Source organism: Ixodes scapularis, unplaced genomic scaffold, assembly GCF_016920785.2.
Source record: "Ixodes scapularis isolate PalLabHiFi unplaced genomic scaffold, ASM1692078v2 PGA_scaffold12__126_contigs__length_90152505, whole genome shotgun sequence".
Taxonomy (NCBI): Eukaryota; Metazoa; Arthropoda; class Arachnida; order Ixodida; family Ixodidae; genus Ixodes; species Ixodes scapularis.
Genome location: NW_024609838.1, coordinates 56,666,126 through 56,686,196, shown reverse-complemented (window position 1 = coordinate 56,686,196; position 20,071 = coordinate 56,666,126). Strand labels below are relative to the sequence as shown.

At 43.2% G+C, this 20,071-nt stretch overlaps 2 long non-coding RNA genes across 2 annotated transcripts; both read left to right on the top strand.

Annotated features, from left to right (window-relative positions):
• The first annotated feature begins 14,960 nt into the window (after window positions 1-14,960).
• Window positions 14,961-15,311, top strand: LOC120837014. The gene is made up of 3 exons (XR_005714785.3): window positions 14,961-15,040; window positions 15,154-15,189; window positions 15,264-15,311. It is a non-coding gene; the product is annotated as an uncharacterized LOC120837014 (long non-coding RNA).
• Window positions 15,312-15,676: 365 nt separating this feature from the next.
• On the top strand, window positions 15,677-16,169 carry LOC120837006. The gene is made up of 3 exons (XR_005714784.1): window positions 15,677-15,721; window positions 15,834-15,884; window positions 16,139-16,169. It is a non-coding gene; the product is annotated as an uncharacterized LOC120837006 (long non-coding RNA).
• The last annotated feature ends 3,902 nt before the right edge of the window (window positions 16,170-20,071 follow it).

Below are 20,071 nucleotides of genomic sequence, written 5' to 3'. Positions count from 1 at the left end.
GGGTACCACTTCTAAAAACAGTGCAATGTCCATTGCGTCCGCACTTTGGCCCAGCTCGTGATTCACCGGGTAGCCAAAAAAGGGGGTGAGCTATTGTGTGGGTCTACGAAAAAAAAAAACGGGTGAGCTTCTGTCCGGTGAGCTTTTGTCTGGTCACCATTGGACTTGAGTCTCGGTACTCATGGGTGGTTCTTTCTTTTTGGCTTATATTGGGGGAGGTATTTGTCTTTTTGTGCCATTACATCTTGCGCTACACCTCTGGTTTCCAATAATGTGCCCCAGTTCTAGCATACTTTAATTTTTGCCTAGATTATAATTCACTCTGATGTCCCTTCTGCTTAATTTTGATCGTCGATTTATATCAGCGATTAAACTTAACGAAACTTCAGTTTTGTTTACTTTTGTGTACAATTTTCTGAAGATAGCTGACTGATTACCCCAGCTTTAGGCTGCTGAATCTTTCAAAACTTTCAGCTTGGTCAGTTGTTTTTAAAGTAATTGTTTGGTACAGTATGGCCTCAGTTGGTTTTATATCAGTAAACCCTGAATCTTAATATAAAATAGATGTCAGAATCAAAATTTAAAAAAAATGTGGTCATCTGTGTGCTTAAAATTATTGTCTAGCTACGCTATCTCCGACATTCTAGCCAAATATCCTGAGACACTGGTTCTCGAACAGGGTTCCTAGTACAGTATACCGAGGGTTCTTTCAGCACCTGAACTTCCTCAATCGTTCCTACACCATTGTCATACACTCAATTGCAACAATGCCAAGAGTAGAAGGGGCTCCTCGGCTAACAATAACAAGAGTAATTTTTTTGTTCGCTGATGTCAGAAAGTTTGAGAGTCCCTGTCACAAAGAATGTTATGTTTGCAGGCTTTTAAAGGGGTTATGAAATGGTCTTCAGACTTCGCCAAGTAACTGCGGCAGTATCTCACCATCGCATGTGCAGTGAAGATCAGAAAACAATTTTTTCCAAGGTGCACTAGTTTCATTTAAAAATTAGACTCAAGCTTGGGGGGCCCCTCAACCTTTAAAGTCCTTTCCAGGTCACGTGCGTGTGACATGAATTGGAGCCAAATGAGTGAATGACAACTTTTATAAAAACCTTAGTTGCAAATTGGGCAGATACCTGCTCAACTCGCAAACTCGACCACTATTGGCGCCAAGCCAGTAGTTCCTGTGGCCACCATAAGCTGCATGATGAAAAATGGACCCTTTTTTCCTTTCTGACTACGTAGTGCAGTCGCGACATTTTGAGGGATCACGGTGTGTTTTCTCGTACTTGTGATAAGGTAAAAGAAATACAAGTAATGAGCTCCAGACTGTTTCCACAGTAAACTTGTTTCATGATCCCTTTAATGCATTTCAAATTGACGAAATGCCTTGTTTTACATTATTTCACAGCAGCAATATTTCACAGTTGCCAATAAACATAGTGATTGGTCCCCGTGCTCAATATATCTAGATGATTAACTTTTTGTTGTTGGTTTCTCTTTGTGAAATTTTCTAAAAATATGTGGACCTGAAGTATAATTTTAAGTAGAATTAAGTAAATATGGAGTCTTAAGGCAAGTTTCTTAATTGTCTATTGTCTTCTCTTTTCAGCTTTTGTTACTCCCAATTCCCTGGATAAACTCGAAAGTCCATGAAAGAACACCTGTAAAGGAGGTGCAGCAATGCTTCCTACACTCAAAACAAAGCCTCCAACACGCAGAAGAAAACTGCAGAATGAAAAAAAAAATGGCTTTCATTTTCATTCATTTTGCGCATTGGCTTTTTTTCTCTTAAATCTGATTAGCGATTAATTTAGATTTTATTTAACAAGTGCATTGACTTTTTTCATTCATTTTACTTCAGTCATGTAGGTGATGTTACTTCAGTCATGGTAGATGATAAATATTGTAGGTTTTATATTAATAGGTGCAATACTATTTTTACTCGTTTTTCTTCAGCATGATAGTTTGTAATTATTTTTTTCTTTTAATAAGAACTTGTTTGTAAAGCTTTAAGTGCATCTGTGGTATTTGTAAGCCAATAAAAGTATTACGTTTTTTGTTCCATCGTAAGTGTTTGTTGTACGCAACATGTGTTCATTCTATAGAAAAAAATATTTGTTTAATAAAAAGTTATTACTTTAATTTGTCATCACTTTGAACTCGTCTACATTAGAGCCTGTAACATAATGCATTTCAGTTTCGATAAGTGCAAACCACTGCAACCCTGTTGGAAAATTTCGATGATGGAAAGATGACGGAAAAGGCTCATACAAGCGTAACCGTAATATGGGACATCCTATACAAGCGAATTGGCGGATTCAGTATAGTGGATTACGGCGGAAATATACAGGTAGGCGGAACCATACAAGTGTGTCGTATTATGGGACATCCTATACCAGCGTAGTGGAATATGGCGGAATAATGTGGAACCATACATGCATAACGTAATATGGGACAACCTATACCAGCAAAAAGGCGATACCAGCACGGTGGAGCCATATGGCTCCAACATGCTCGTTTCGCCTTTTCACTGTTGTACAGGGCGATTTAGTTTTAAGCTTTACATATATGTTTAGAAAGGTCGTGAAAGCTAAATTAATGCGGTTTGTGCAGGCGAGTTATACGGCCACGCGTTTAGTAGTATAAGGACCTAATCGTAACAATCAGTCAGATAATTAAATACAATTTGTTAATTAACTTTTTAATTAGTGAAAATGAAAATATGGTTTCAATTAGAAACTTGCTGAGTCATTGAAAACCACAAAATCAACTCTTTTTAGAAAGATATAATGCAGGGGTAGCCTTTTACGCGTTCTGTAAAAACCCTTTATTTGGACAAGTTTCTAGGTTTCAGTTTCTTATCAGAGCTCATCTCTGCGCCCAAGGTCCTGTTCCCCCTTAGACACGCAACGCACGTGCGCCTTGCTTCCCTCCATCCTACGAGGGAGGCGAGGGGGCGGCTTCGCACTGCGGCCACCGGGCAGCAGGACCGCAGGTGCAAAGATGCGCTCTGGTAAGAAACCAAAGTCTGGAAACGCGTCCAAATTGACCATTTTTTCAGAACGCCATAAAATGCTGCTCTTGTTTTATATCTTCACAAAGAAAGTTGATTTAGTGTGTTTTGATGATGCTTAGCAAGTTTCTAATTGGAACCATGGGTCTATTTTCACAGATTAAAAATTTCAGGAACATACTATACTTAGAGAGAGGCTGAAGCGGTTTTGTATTTGAGAAAACATTTTTAAATCTTCTTCATATGACCTCCAGAATCTCAAATATCAAAATTATTTGGTAATTTTATGAATCGAGGCTGCATAGAGTCATTTTTAAAGCGCTGTGAAAGCACTTCCCTGGAGACCGACGTCACAAAAGTGGCTTTAGAAATCTTTGCTTATGCATCTTCAGCACCTATCAAAGCTATGCACGCACGTGCTATTTTTTAAAAGGGCAGAAACATGTGTCACGACTGGTGCCAATGCGGGAGAATATACCCAAAAAACTTGAGATTGGACGCGCGGCCCTTAAGCGGCACGCTTGGCGGCCGAAAGGTCTTCTTACGATGTCACTATTGGTAGGATGTTTTTTTGTTTTCTCACGTTTAGTTATATCTTTGTGGAAAACGAACGGGATATTCAGATTCGCGAGATAAAACCATGCTAGAATGAACCTCCATCTAGTTTTCTGAAAGAAGACTGGCACATCTCTGTAATAAGCTGACTGATCATTACAAATTAGCCTTTTATACTATGCCGCCCTGGCCATATAACTCATGTGCACAGACCGCGTAAATGTAGCTTTTACGGCTTTTTTAAAAAAAAATCTGTAAAACATACAAAAAAACACTCTCTAGAATGTCCCCCAATACGATACGATTGTATGGTTCCTTTCCCGCTTGCATTGTTCAAGAAAGACCTGTGGACATCCAGCGTTTCATTGGAATGCTGGATGTCAGCGAGTCTACATCAGTGAATGGTTTCAAACAAGCATGATGTTTGCACAGCAGTAAGCTCTTATCCGAGGCTCACCAGGAGCACTAAGAGCAGAGGCAAAATGTCGTGACGTGGTAAATTTGGTTGCAGGTATTTATTTTTAGAAGAACTGCAAGCAGCAAAGCTTAACTTTGCTCAAAAGAAGATAATTAAAAATTCAATACTGAACAATGGTGTCCCTTGAGCTGTCAGACCAAACTCCCACTCTTGCCACTCAGGAGTTCCTAACTTGTGCGTAGAGGATCAGCACAACCCAGATTTGTGCTGCAAGCGCACCTGCAATATAAAAGTTGAATAAACATGAGATAAAATATGAGACGTTTACAATTCTCTGTAATGTGAAATTAGAGCACAGATCTTCAAGAGGAGGATGGGAGGGTCTGACCCCCCACCCCCTAACCCTCCTACTCTTCTGCTCCCTCCCATTTAGCGAAAAGTTAAGTTTTCCACAAAATTTAGCGCGGAAATTGATGTCACATGACCTCAACACAAATGCAGTTTTCCCGCTAAAAGTAGCGGGGAAAATGACGTTGCATGACCGTGTCATGTCATCCATAAAAAATTCAGTTTCTCAGCTAGACTTAGCGGAAATATTAACGTCACATGACCGCAACATTAATTCAATTTCCTGCCAAGTTTAGTTGGGCGGTTACGCCGAGGGCGACGCCGCGAAACGCGGAAACGGGTGCTAAGAGCTGCGCTAAAAAAACTAAATGCATCAGGTGAAATAAGGTGAAAATTAGAGATAAGAAAAAGAGAAGAGAATCTAAGATACCGTTCTCAGATCCTTCCTTTTGTCCGTTCTCAAATGTTTTGATTTCAAGAAATGGTTATATCTTTATTCATACCCAGAGAACCCCTCCCTGTTTCAGCATGAATGCAATAAATCAATGCAGACTAGACCTTGTTAACTATAATGCACATGAAAATGAATGTTCGCCACACAGTCATGTATGAGTCAGTGGCTCAGATCTCTAATACATTTGTATTGAGGAACATTCTTGAATAAAACTGGGCTTTGAATTCGACAGTTTGTACTTCCAAAAGGAACACTGTATGGCACAGATTTTTTTTTTGTGACACATCAGAAACAGCAGTGTCATCCTTGCATAACTAACAAGAATTTGTATTTTTTTTAGCATGGCATGTGCTATTTTAATGCTTATACAGCCTTCATTAACAAAATTTCCTTTGTAGAGCTTTTTATTGGTTCTTATTTAACTCGCACGACAGATTCGGGACCTTGAATTCTCACTCGGCATCAACAGTTTTATATATTAATGTAATAGTGAAAGACAAGATTAATGGTCTTGAGTACGGCTCAAGAAGCACAGATGTTGAGAAAAGTACTGAAGAAAACTCAAATGTCAAAATAAAAATAAGCTGGAATGTGGATACAATTAAGGACATGGTTATGAATACAGTAGCAGATTCAATATGAAGAATATGTGTTAGACGCACACTCAAAGAAACCTGTTGCATCTAAATTCATGCAAATTACTTCGCAGAACCCAGCGCTGCAGTCTCGGGTGCGAGTTCGCTGAATGAGTACACTGAAATTGAGTGCAGACGGAAAAAGCAGTTTGATCTGCGACAATGAGCATTACATAGGCAAGTGACATGAGATTGTTACTGATACAGTGCCGAATGTTTCAAACTGCCAGTCGTATCATGCTGCGAGTTCCATCCGTATATTACAGGGTTTGGCTCTCTCGAATTCTTTGCGAGAAAAATTATGAACTGGAAATGTGTAGCGTAGTTCTAGAAAAATTACTTCCAGAATCCTAACTCAGCATCGTAAGAATATAAAAAGTTTCTAGAGATAAGGTCAGTGCAGGAGTTGAATAAACTAAATACTTAGTTTTGTGAAACCATCTTGCCGTAGTAAACGTATAAAGTTCCCCTATAGTCGGTTACAGGTCAAGAAGGTAGGAGAAGCTCCTCCCCCAAGTATGATGCGCCCGTTTCAAATCTCTCCGCAGTCGAAAGAAGAGTTCACTGGAAACGCTCTTTGTTCCGCTTCAATGGATTCCCACTTGCCTCCGATCCCACTTTTTAAGAAAGCGACCTTTGTATTCGTCGGAGTGAACCGAGCCCCTGAAAGCAGCCTTTGTATCCATCGGGGGGGAAGCTAATCCCCAAAAGTCGTATTTGTTACCGTCGGTGGGGGAGAACACTAATCTCCCTCTCGTGGCCTCCACAATGCTAAGTCAAAGTCGAAAGATAAAGCAAATATGTACAGAGAAGCAAGACCCTCCTCGTGCGTTGGCCGCGACGTCACGGAAACGGTGGGACGCTATTGGATGCGGAGGTGGCGGAGGGATGTCTGATTCCCTTTGAGGGGCATTTGCCGCTACCTTCTTAACATGTAACTGACTATAGGTAGAGCTAGTCATTACGGATGATTGTGCCCATTGCATACCATAAAAATTTAATTTGCGACCTACAATATTTACAGACTCAACCAACTCTGAATAAGTGGAACACTTGGCACTAAAGATTGGTCTCACCATGACTGTCTACAAACATCCACATAATAATTTCCATAAACCTATGCATTTCAAGAAAATATTTGGAGCGAGCTGTTTAAACCGCCATAACACTTTTTAACACTAATAGAAAGCCTGTAGTGGGCCACAACTTAAGCAGTTTTTACTTTATTATGAAGGGCAATAACAAATATGTGAAGCTTAAAACTAGGCCTGCACTGAATTGCTTTCTTAAGTTGAACGTGCTATGGTCGGTTCAATATATTATCTTTGCAGAGCTGACAATGTGCAAGTTCCCACTTTTTTATATTTCACATCTCCCGACTGCTGGGTGGGGTAGGTACATAAGATTAATGACACCAACGTAACACAATGATTATTTTAAGAATTTGTTTGGGTATGGCACTAGCGAAGCCATCTGCGGGAAGTTATGTGAATCATGTCTGCAGACGCCTTTTTGTAATTGGAACTCCATCCAACCCGAGATTTGAATGTTTTTTTGCATTTTAGGCTTAGTAGTGCTTTTGCTGTTTCACTTCAAGAATAGGTAAGAATGCTTATTTCGAGTAGCATACCTAACACTTGGTGGCACGAGGACTCCCTTGTCATGATGCCAATCGAAAGTCACAGGCAGGGAGATACTGTGATGCTCTTGTTGCTGGGATTACCTCCCCCATGGTCCCGGCCGGACCACAGAAGAAGATTGAGTCCAAGCTTGTGGCCACTAGGATCTCCAGATCTTGAGGCAACCAAGTAGCTGGAAATAAAAAACAAATCACAATCAAGTACTTGGCAGAGCTACATTAGAATGGCTAGCATATTCTTTCATGATCAGCACATAGATCCTTTTGTTTTTATACTTTGTACTTGTACCTATTAAAAAACTGCTCCTTTACAGCCACAGTCATAGACACACCCCAGGACAAGGCCACACAGGCCTTGAAATGATGGGTACCGAGTTAAGGCGAATGATCACATGCATTCATTTAACCCTCTTTCACCCCAACCTGGGAGATTTCTGTCAAATATTCACATTTAACTCTAAAGACTATAAAAAAAACCTACTACTGCAATGCAGAGCCGTATAGTGGGAGAGTTTAGCCAGTGGGTGTGGTGACAAAGGTGCCGGAGAGGAGGAAAAGGAGGAGAGCGCCGAAGGAGAGAGAGAAGGCAGCAAAAAGGAGACGACCGCTATTTTGACGCAACGCTGTTGGCGCGGAGCACTGCTGAGGCTATGTGTCGTCTGCTACTGGCTTAATTCCTTTTTGCCTTTATAAAAGTTTCATTTAAACATGGAGAAACTTCTTTCTTTAGGTTTTTAAGCCACCGAGGAATAACACTATATTATTTTATTGCCAGAGCCTGCCAAATAAAAGCAAAGGGCAGGTGTCTGGATAGAAAGAGTTTAGTTGGCGCACCAAGAGGCTAACCAATAAAAATGGGTACCACTCTGCGCAAAATGCCTAAAAAGCGTGCATCTCTACTTGACACTAACAGCGGCACACACTATCTATTTTACTGACTAAAGGGTACTAGATCATTATTTTCAGCTAACTAGTCAAAATAGATATTCTTGCAGACTTGCTTTTTAGGAAAATTTTTAAATTTACAAGAACTATTAAGACAACGGCTAAAAAAAAGCAATGGCAAAACCAACAATCGAATTCGCCTGCTCTCCAGTAGCACGACATCTATCCAGACCTGCAGAATGAGCAAGCAGTCTAAAGAAGAGTATGTCCCATGTATAATTTGTTTCCATGCTGCAAAGCAAGTGCTGGAAAGAGGTTTCACGACATTAACAAAATTTCTTGCAGTCAGTTGAGAACAAGTTAGAGCAGTGAACTTGTCCTTGCCCTTGGCATACTGTTTTAGTGTTGCCCATGGAAACTCAAATAAATTTGTGAATAAAAACAAAAAAGACTAACCTTCATGAAAAAAAATCTAACTTTCGCAAAGAAGAGTTATCTTGAACAAAATATGCGGGATACAGTTGTACAGCATCCATTTTTGTGCTGAACCAATTTTGAGGCAAATCTGCGACAATGAAAAGGAAACGCCCGAGTACAATTAAGGGGAAGACAGAAAGGATGCATACCTACAACAAAAAAATTTAGAACGACCATGGGCAGGAACCGCTGGTGAGGCTCTCGCAGTGACTCCCTGCAATGGGCCTGCGCAGACCAGAGAACAAGATCGGTCAGAGCTTGCAGCCATAAGGTGCTTCATACCATGAAGTTCCAGAAGTAGCTGCAATTGGAAGCAAAGTGCATTTCATTTCTCTGCAGAATGGAGAGTTTAATAGCTAGCATGCATTCATAAGGTGATACAGTCACGAATGCAGATTTTTCAATGCAGCACTATATCACCAAATTGTTAACCGTGCCGGGCAACACTAAAAACCGGGAGCATTATTCCAAACTATCTCAGTTTCAAGTTAACCACGGCAGAAGCTGCAAGCCATGTGACCTTCTAGTTGGATGCCATGGTACGTCGAGCTTATAATCATGTATCACACTGTTTTTGCTGCGATGGCTTGTAGTGTCAAAAGTGGTCCAGCTTAAAGACATGCAAAGTATAGACGTTTGTGAGTGGGGCCCTGACCTAGTCTTGAGCTCCATTGCGAGGAAGGACGTTTCAACCGGGATGTTTGCTGTCTTCATCCACACGACCAGCTTGTGCACAGCGATTGCTCGAGCCGAGTACATGTCCTCGACAGTGCCATTATTTGATAAGCAGTTTTATGAATGTTAAACATGACTGACTTGCAGAGAGACTGCATCTCAACGACTAATGACTTGGGATACCTAACTGAATACTGATATATTAACTGAATGCAAAACAAATTACCTGGCAGGCATTAAATTTATCAACAGGGTGGGTCGACTCCGCATTAAGTTGGAGTCGATGCGTCAGGCACGTAGCCAGGATTTTGTTTCAGGGGGGGGCCCCCTCATAACAAAACGCTGTATGAGGGGGAGGGGGGAGAGGAGGACCCATGCAAAATGGAAGATATCGGGGGGGGGGGGGCGGGCCTCATAAGCCTCCCCCTGGCTACGTGCCTGCGATGCGTAATAGGACAATACAAACAAAGATATGCCTTACAATTTCTTTTGCACCCCCAAAATGATGTGTTTTAGAGCGCAACTCTTAGGGGCCCGTTCCCGGCTTGAGCGGCGTCGCCGTCGGCGTAACCAAGGTCACGTGACACCCAAAGTCACGTGACCCCCCCCCCGAAGTCACGTGACACCCCCAGGTCACGTGACCACCCCCAGGGTCACGTGACTTCGGGGGGGGGGGGGGGGGGCATCCGCATCGTCATCATCACAGATGACGTCATCAGTGACGTCACTGATGACGTCACCGACATCCGCATCGTCATCATCGCTGATGACGTCATCGGAGTCCGCATCGTCATCGTCACTGATGACGTCATCAGTGACGTCACTGATGACATCATCGGCATGGTCACGTGACTCCCCAAGGTCACGTGACCCCCCCAAGGTCACTTCACCCCCCAGTACCCTTCCCTCCTCCTCCTCAAGAGCTGCGCTCTAATTCGGCGTTACAGGGAGTTGTAAACGGCTTTCACTTTTTAGAGCGCAGCTCTTAGGGGCCCGTTCCCGGCTTGAGCGGCGTCGCCGTCGCCGTCGCCGTCGCCGTCGCCGTCGGCGTCGGCGTAACCGCGCGGTGCATTATGGGTAAATTTCCCCGCTAAATCTAGCGGAAAAAATTTCCCCGCTAAATCTAGCGGAAAAATTTCCCCGCTAAATCTAGCGGAAAAAATTTCCCCGCTAAATCTAGCGGAAAAAATTTCCCCGCTAAATCTAGCGGAAAAAATTTCCCCGCTAAATCTAGCGGAAAAATTTCCCCGCTAAATCTAGCGGAAAAAATTTCCCCGCTAAATCTAGCGGAAAAAATTTCCCCGCTAAATCTAGCGGAAAAATTTCCCCGTCAAATCTAGCGGAAAAAATTTTCCCGCTAAATCTAGCGGAAAACTTTCCCCGCTAAATCTAGCGGAAAGAAGTTCCCCGCTAAATCTAGCGGAAAAATTTCCCCGCTAAATCTAGCGGGAAAATTTCCCCGTCAAATCTAGCGGAAAAAATTTTCCCGCTAAATCTAGCGGAAAACTTTCCCCGCTGAATCCTAGCGGAAAAAATTTCCCCGCTAAATGTAGCGGAAAAAATTTCCCAGCTAAATCTAGCGGAAAACTTTCCCCGCTAAATCTAGCGGAAAAAATTTCCCCGCTAAATCTAGCGGGAAAATTTCCCCGCTAAATCTAGCGGAAAAAATTTCCCCGCTAAATCTAGCGGAAAAATTTCCCCGCTAAATCTAGCGGAAAACTTTCCCCGCTAAATCTAGCGGAAAAAATTTCCCCGCTAAATCTAGGGGAAAAATTTTGGTCACGTGACCCGGGGGTCACGTGACCTGGGGAGTCACGTGACCCCCTCCCGAGGTCACGTGACCTCTGAGGGGGCACGTGACCCCCGAGGTCACGTGACCCCCCCCCCCGAGAACACGTGGCCCTCAGTAACCTCCCCTCCCCAGACAACACCAAACGTCCGTCGGACGTCCTAAAAACGTGCGAACGTCCCACGTCCTATTGCTGACGTCCTGCGGACGTCCCACGGATGTCCGGGGCGGCATAATCCGGAACACGTCTCAGCGCGACTGTGATCAGGACACGCATTTTTTTTTTGACGATTACAGCAGCGGCTTTACGCACTGTCACCGCACAAGATCGTGGCTCGTATTGCAATCGTCGCTTTTGGTTTAGCCGTTAGAAGAATCAGTTTCAAGTTATTTTGGGTTTTGATCATCCGCGCTTGCCGTACAGTCGGCGTACGCGCCCCTACAAATTGCACCGCCCTTTCTCCGCAATAAATGTGCCGGCGTGCAACCACGGCGAACGGAGGGAGCCAAAAACAGAAAAAGCGACCTATCGTATTTCTTGAGTCTTGTCGCCAACAGAATCACTCGCGTTGCTTCGCAGACACACCAAGAGCAAGAGCGATAGTAAAAAGCCTAAAGGCAGCTCTTTTAAATTCTCAGGCACACAAGAACAAAAATTATGTTAAAAAATGAACCGCTTTAAATACATTCGAAAGCGGAACTATGGCGAAACCGAAACGGTCCTAAAACTCGGTTAGTTTCTATTTTTAATTTCACATTAATCATTTTTTATTCTATATACTTATATATTTTTACAAATTATTTTTTAATAAAATATTGATAATTACATTAGTGAAATTAAGTAATTCAGGCAGAGCTTTCAATCGCCACCGCTGTGCAATGATCATCATCATTAATAGCGTGCGCGCGGGAAAGCTGCAGTCCTACTGCCGACTACAGCGCGGAGTGCTGCCGTGCTGCCGTGCTGCCGTGCTACCGTGCTACCGTGCTACTGCGCTAACCTGACAACTCACTAGCCACCATGGCTGGAGGAAGTAAGTATGATTTAATGTTTTGTTTGGAGCGACAGTCGGGATTTTTACCAAACCGGTCCCCTGATCCGCCACAGCGGTATTGAGGCTCGCGCGCCCCCTTTGAAGCAGCGCGCGGCCAGAGGGCTACCGCGCTCGCAATAGTCAACAGTAACGCTTTGCTAATACTCCGTATTAAGTGGCATGACTTTAGGCCGAGTAATGAAAGTGTTACATTTCCATCGTTCGCAGAGCTTGGCTGTTGCAAGACAAGGCGAACCACTCGAAGATCGTAGATATGGACAATATGGCTGCTCTACCCAGAACAACAGCTTATCGGCGCGTTCGTCGTGCGGCGGAAAGCGATCTCAAACTTATACTGTCAGTTAGTAGAGAAAATGCAATGTGCTCAGCTGAAGCTTTGGATGAGGCTTCTGTAGAAAGGCCCGCTGGGTCGCCGGAACTAGTTGCAGGAGCGCCGCAAAAACACGCGGGATCGCCGGAACTAATTGCAGAACCATCACGTCTCTCGTATCAGCAAGCTGTCCTGACAACGTGCCGTTTTTCTGAGACTGTGCCTGATACTCCGGAACCGGTCTTCGGTGCAAGCGCCATTCACTCGAGACGAGGCGTCCCTGTAGATTCGGAAGGCTTGCCTTACAGTCGTGAACACCATTTAGAAAGAGACAATCGAAGGAATGTCGAGTGTGATGAATTGTCTGAATCAGAGGAATCCGACGTTTCACGTTTCAAGGAAAAGCTGCGGCGGTGGAGCGTGGAGGGGGCTGTTCCTCATGATACCGTTACAAAGCTCCTGAAGATACTGCACTCGCATTCTTGTTTCTCAGACCTCCCAACATGTGCCAGGGCACTTTTGTCTACACCAAGAGTCACTGATAATGTGAGGCCCATGGATTCCGGCCATTACTGCCATTTAGGCTTGAGTGAGGGGCTCAGGGCAGCGCTGCAACCTGTGCGCAATATACCGGATCCAATAATCCTTCATGTGAATGTAGATGGACTACCATTGACGAAAAGCATGCGGGATCAGTTCTGGCCCATTCTCTGCCAAGCTGCTAACTGTGCAGGCAGTGACCCATTTCCAGTTGGTGTCTATCATGGCCGGTGTAAGGCTCTTCAGTCAAATGTCTTCCTTAGTCCGTTTGTGTCTGACCTGAAAGGTGTTCTCTCTGAAGGTGTTGCTATTGGCAACAGGGTCTTCCGAGTGCAAGTTGGAGCAATAATCTGCGACGCGCCTGCCAAGTCATACATTCTTGGCACCAAAGGGCACAGCGGCCACTTCAGTTGCTCGAAGTGCACGACTGAAGGAGAATTTGTGCGGGGACGAATGTGCTTCCCTGATCTTGATGCTCCATTAGGAACAAATGCTAGCTTTAGGCGTGCAGAGCAAGAGGACCACCACATCATGGAAACTATCTTAAAAGAACTTCCCATAGATATTGTTGACCAGGTGCCACTTGACTATATGCACCTCATCTGTCTGGGTGTTGTGCGCAAACTTGTACTCCTTTGGCTGAAAGGTGATAAAACCTACCGCATTGGAAGTGCATCAAGAGATTCTGTGTCGGGAGCTAACATTGAAATGAGGCACTATGTACCATCAGACATGTCTCGGAAGCCACGCAGCTTGTCCGACATTGATAGGTGGAAAGCGTCAGAATTTCGCTTGCTTGTACTTTACACGGGGCCAGCGGTGCTGAGGTCAAGGATCCCCAAGCCTCTGATGGACAACTTCATGACACTTAACTGTGCAGTCACCATACTTTGCAGCCCATTACTCTGTAGAGAGCACTTAGGGTATGCAGAAAGGCTCTTAAGGCATTTTGTTGAGACCTACATAACACTATATGGTAGACATGCAGTCTCTCACAATGTTCATGGCTTGATTCATGTGGCAAGCGACGTAAGAGTTCATGGACCTCTTCACAACTATAGTGCTTTCCCATTCGAAAATTACATGCGTAAACTCAAAAGCTATGTACGCAAACCAGAAAGGCCCTTGCAGCAAGTCTACAATCGAATCGTAGAAGAACGATTTTTGGTTGCACCTCCTGCTGTCAACACTGGAGAGTCGGCAGCGTCGACTCCACCCGTCTCCTCTGTATTCCTTGGAGGAGAAAGTTTCAAGCTGACAGCAAGGCATGAAGGTCGACCATTGCCGCTCGGATGCATTGGACCTCAGTACAAGACAGTGACGTTTCCTGCTGGCATCACTATCAAAACAAACAAAAAAGACTGCACTTGCATGTTAAAAGACAAGAGTATCATCAAGGTTGAAAACATTGCACGCATTGCAGTGAACTATCAACCAGTGTTGGTTGGAAGGAGGTACCAGAGTCTAGAAGACCTTTACAGCTTTCCCTGCAGTTCATCATTGCTGAACATCTTCCTTGCATCTGAACTGTCTGACATTCACTTCTGGCCACTTTCAGAAATTGCAGTGAAATGTGTGAGACTCCCATTGGCAAACACATTTGCCGTTATTCCAATGGTGCACCTACAGTGAAACTTTTTTATGGCTGCTTGTTTATTAATAATCTAGTTTATGATATTGTTTGTAGATGAACTGGACAAGCTAGTTCGGTTTTAGTATGCTGCATTAAAGAGGGAAAAATAACTCGGTGGACATGCAAATGCTTGCCTTTCCTGCTTCGCTCAGGTGACAAGTTTGCTTTTGTAGCATTTCCTGAAGAAGATCACAGCTTGGCCATTATTCACAAAACATGGCTCGTTGAAAACACTTAAACGACATTTTGGCCTAAGGAAAAAAATCCTAACAAGCGTCGTCGAATGACAATCGAAGGCGTCAAACCACAAGACAGTTGGATGCAGGTCAAATGCCTGATCAAGGACTGGGCTGGTAAGTGCTTTTTTGCTCTAAATTCTTTCCAGTTCTCAATGCGTAAATTTCTTTCAGACACATATGAGAAGGCGCTGGAGAAACTTCAGCCCCTGGAGTATACGTCAGACTTCACTAGTGAAGAAGAGCTAGGTCGTGGCAAGCGAAAACGCCGTCCGACTTTTCCTTTTGACTATGATGACAGCACCGACACTACAGGTTCCGACGATGAATATGAACCACCAAAACCACCCACGCCACCCCAGCCACGGAAAAAAACAGGTATGGCATCGTGCATTGTTGGCGATGCTCTATTGTGGTTGAAAAAAATAATTCTTTGAAAACATCTAGTGTAACTTCAAACGGCTTACTACCAACTATTCCTCCTTTTCCAGGTGCCAACTTCTCTAAGTCACCTCTGCATCACTCTGGTGTGTATACCTTATGTCTCTTCAGTGCATGTTCTGGTACATGGATTGAGTAAGTGTGACTAATTCCTCTGCAGCCCTGTACGAAACAGTCACGTCCCAAGCCACATCCCAAGCACATGCCCAGTATTCACGCATGCAGCCACAGTACATAGGTAACTGCTTGTGCACAAGGTGAGTGTTCTGTAGATAATTTAATTTTGATTCCAGGTCTCGACAATGTCCCGCTTGTACACGCATCCCACACGAACGGGATGATGTCCCGCCCGAGCATCCAGCCTACAGGTAGATCTTGCAGCTAAAGTTATGTTTTATGGATTCGACTCCTTTCTTTCTCACATTTTCTTGAATTTCCTGTTAACATTCAGCATTTTGTAGAGAATCTGTTTTCAATTTGAGGTGATGACTTGGGTCCACCAGTGCACACACCATATGCGAACATTTTGCCCAACTCTTTTGGTTTCAGGTGTCCACAGCGTCCCCCAGTGCTCTCTATACAGGAGCAGGACACCTCACTCAAGCATCCGGCCTGCAGGTATATCTTGCAGCTTAAGTGGCATTCGATAGATTTGACTCATTTCTTTCTCACCTTTTTAAATATTTTTATAGCATTCAGCATTTTGTACAAAATTGCTTGTCAATTTCAGGTGCCAATGATGTCCCTCTAGCGGCGGCAACACTGTGGCAGCAACACCACGGTGAGTTTTATTTTGTGAATGATAAAGTTTTCATATCCTTCGAAATAACATCAAAGCTGAGAACTGTTATGTACTGACTGACAGACTGGCGCTTATCAGCTCGTGGCCACTCGAGGAGCGTGGGCACTGAGCGCTCGAGGCTCGGGGAGCGCGGGCTGACGAACGCCGGGCTCCGAATTGATTAAACCGATTTGACCAGTGGTCTCCTGTGAACCGACTCGATGTAACAAGAACAGCATTTTATAAAATTTCAGATGCACCTGTAACCCCTATGAACATGTCTCAGCCTGGCACTGGACGGGTAAACACGGATGCACAGGTGCCTGGTATGTAATATCTATTTAGATCTTCAATCGGAAACAAATTTTGCGATAGTGGTTTCTGGGCTTCTACTTCTTATGCTATGTGCATGACAAAGACGATTCGGAAAAGGTATTGTGTCTAGAAACGTTTTTTTCTAATGAATGTGAGTTGTCGTGAGGGGCATGGCTTTCCTAAAACATACAATATATGTCAGGAAGCAGTATTTATCTTAGTGTTTTTATTTAAAGAGGCACTAAGGTGGTTTCTGAATAAGATTGTTCTTGATGTTATTTTATAGGTGCCAGTTAATTAATATATCCAGTGCCAAATTACGAAACTGCCTATGTATCTCGAGGCAACAGAAATACATGCATACTATACACACTAGAGCAATGAAAACACTTGAATGTCTGGAGATTTTGACTGTTTGTACTATTATAGTTTGTTTTGAAAAGAAGTCCGATCCACACGTTCAGAAATCACGCCACTCGTTGGCTGCACGAAAAGCCATCGCTAGCAATTGGCTGACAAGCGACCCTTGTTGGCTGCCTCACAATAATATTCATCTCAGAGAAGGGGGCGTGTAACAATCTTTAATCGCGTTTTTAGTAGGAGAATGGGCCACGCCTGATTGTGTAATTTCGGGTTTTCAGAACGCTTGGAGCACTTAGATTGAGTTATTGTCACTAAAGAACTCTCAGAAACTGTTTTCGTACTCCTTTAACTTTGCTATATCACGGAGAGTTACTATTTCATGTTATGTCAACAGTTCTGCAATGAGGATACTACTGTGGCTGCAAGATGGAGCGCTGTTCTGTCCATTTCAGTGTTTATGAAAAGGATCCTGTTGGCACTGAATTCCATCAAGGTGACACAGCAGACCCACTCCGAGTACTTTAGCTTGCTGCTCAGAAACACCGAAGATGCCCTACTTGATCCAGAGGGCCTGCCGGACTTGCCTTTTTCTACAGAACAGGACTTCGTGCACTTCGACAAAGAGCTGGAGGTCGACAAGAGAGCAAGGCTTCGTATGGTAAATTATGGTTATTCTAAACTAAGCTCTGTATTTTGCATCTATGCATGATTGAACTTTTTTTTTGTTATGAGCAACTGTATTTTTGGAACTCCACCTTGTAAATATTCAGGTGATAAAGGTTTGCTTACCAGGTGCCAGAGTTCAGTTACAAGCATAGCTTATATTAGAACCTCATTAGATGCATGAACACAATTTCGTGTTAGTAATCACATTTTATGACTGAATTCCTGAACAGGTACTTCAGTGTAGTCAATAAAATCTTATTTTTTAAGTTTAGATGTATACCTAACTTTAATTTGCATCATGTGTATATGTCGGTCACTCTTACAGTACCGAGAAAGCGAGTCAAAATTGGGCGGAAATGATCACATAGTGCCCATACTTCTAAGCATGCGGTTTTGTTTCTAAGATTTATGTGCATCCGTAGGGAAGATGTTCCTGCTATGCCATCAAAATCGATATCTCAACATAGCTATTAGAACTACGGCACATTTTGAAAATTTTTCAGTGTTTTAACAATGTGAATGCTTTATGTGCCAGTGGTGATAGAACGCTTGAGAACCACTATGCTTATGAAACCACACTAAGATTGTGATATGCTTAAAATACTAAAGTAGTTTAATGTTAGCCCATATTTCTGATCTGATTGCTGTTTTGATTCTTTTTTGCCAGAGACAACACATGTTAGTTCAAGGAGGTGATACACCTAAAGAACGGACCACCCGAATTTTGAGAAGTATACTATCTTCAAGTGTCGCAGCCGAGTACAGCTGGTGTGGCGCCAAGGGAAAACACAAGTTTTCTGATCTCAACATCTGCAAGATCCTGTGTAGTAAGTTAGATATCTGAACCTGCACAAGTGATATTCTTAGTATGTACTGAAGTCTAATATAAAAGAATAGTGCAAAACCTTTTTGGAAAATTAGGTATATTACTTGATATAAGAGTGTAACAAATGAAATAATTAGAGCATATTTTCCAGTGTGTAAGTCATTTTTTTTCCAGTGTTACATTGATGTTCTTATACAGCAGAGCAGTTTATAACAGGCACCTGCACTTGTCCCGCCACCAACCACCGAAGAAAAAGAGACATGTTCTTATTTCTTTCAAATGGTACACAGTAACGGTCCTAGATCCACGAGACGTAGCCTTCAGGTACCGTGGATCGGCTTTTCCACATAATCAATGCCCGGGAATGTGATGGCTACCTGTAGAAGGGTTTTGTATCATTTCATAGATGCACGTTTCACTGACAACTTTTTATTGACACACATTTCATTGACACTGCTTACACAAAGCACATGCCGCTGCATCATCTAGCTGTTCTGGCTACTTTGAGCACCAGTTTTTATTTAGAAGTAGTGCTTGCAACTAGTTTCTGTTAATGAGAGTAGTACTAGTTACTAGCATCTTGATCTAGTCACTATTTCGCTAGGTGGATTGCATTGGACTTTTGGCTTTATTTTGCTGATTCCGGCAAGCTAGGCTTTCTAACAGACCGCGTTGCGCACTGTCATCCCTTGCTTCACTCCGCTTGGGAGTTTAACATCCCCTCCGGCTTCCGCCTTTGGTAAGCCTGTTTGGAATCGCCAAAGGCTTAGCAGGCTAGGATAGTAAATGGGGATGGCGGAAACAGAATGTCGGCAAAGAGGCTCCGCTTTATTACATGCCAACAACATCCAGGCCACCAAAGAAGTACATGCAAGGCTATGTCGCGAAGAAGAGGCTGTCGAAGGATCTGTCAATGAAATAGCATTCGATGAACTGATTGCTACTGCTGTAGAGTGACGCAGGCACATCAAAACAAATTTGCTTCAAGGGTTGTGTTTCTCATTTGGTTTGTTTGCAAGAATAATGAAATTGGTTCCTGCTTATGCATACTTCGCCTGAAGTTGTTGATATGGCAGTTAGCTTGACTGCATAATGCAGCTCACATTTTTTCTGCCAGTCTAAAATATCTTGCTGAACTTGACAACAACTTTTTTATATGCAGGCACCCTCACCTACCGTCAAAACTTGGAAGAAGCCAAGGCAACTAAGAAGGACATAGAAAAAGCAGGCATGTCGTGGCTCCGTCATGCTGCTGAGCGGGCAGCGGCTGAAAAAAAGTCCATGGGAAGGAAGGACGGCACACCATTTACACTAGACTAAGAAATCACTTCAACAGGGCAGCCCTTTGAAAGGAACTATGCAAGTCTGTTTCTTAACGTTTTGCACTACAATTTGCAACAGCGGAGAGCTACATTTTCAAAGAAACAACTTAATTGAGTAAAAGTTTAAAAGTCTGAATGCTTTTCTCTACATATGGTGTTTGTTTGCTTATGGCACACATCTGATTGTTGCAACAGCTGATAAACTGCAGCAGCAGTTCACAAATAAAATACTCGTATAGCATTTTTGGTTTGGAAAGACCGTCTGCTTTGACCGAGGGGGCCGTATCTCGGCTGTTTCACCAGCCAGACTTGTGATGTTAGGCGAATGCTGCAGATAAGGAGAAGACATTCCTATTTTTTAACTTTCTTCTCAGGTAAAGCCATTCATTGAAATTTGGATGGAAAATTTCACCACCTACGGATACCAGTGTCGTAAATTGTAGCACAGTACATTAAGACAACAATTTATACAGTTCCTTTGAAGTGCCCTGTATGTAAGATGTGCACCAATTTTTTTTTGGCAATTCACTATCGATTCAACATTCTAACAGCCATTCTGGCATTTCAGTTTCGTGATACTTTATACAAGATGTATTTGTCACACTTGTTTACACTACTCTTTTCTATGCAGTTCATGTTTTTTTCCTGTATTAAGCAAGTTCAGAGTCACTGATGTCACTTGCTTTTAGTATAAA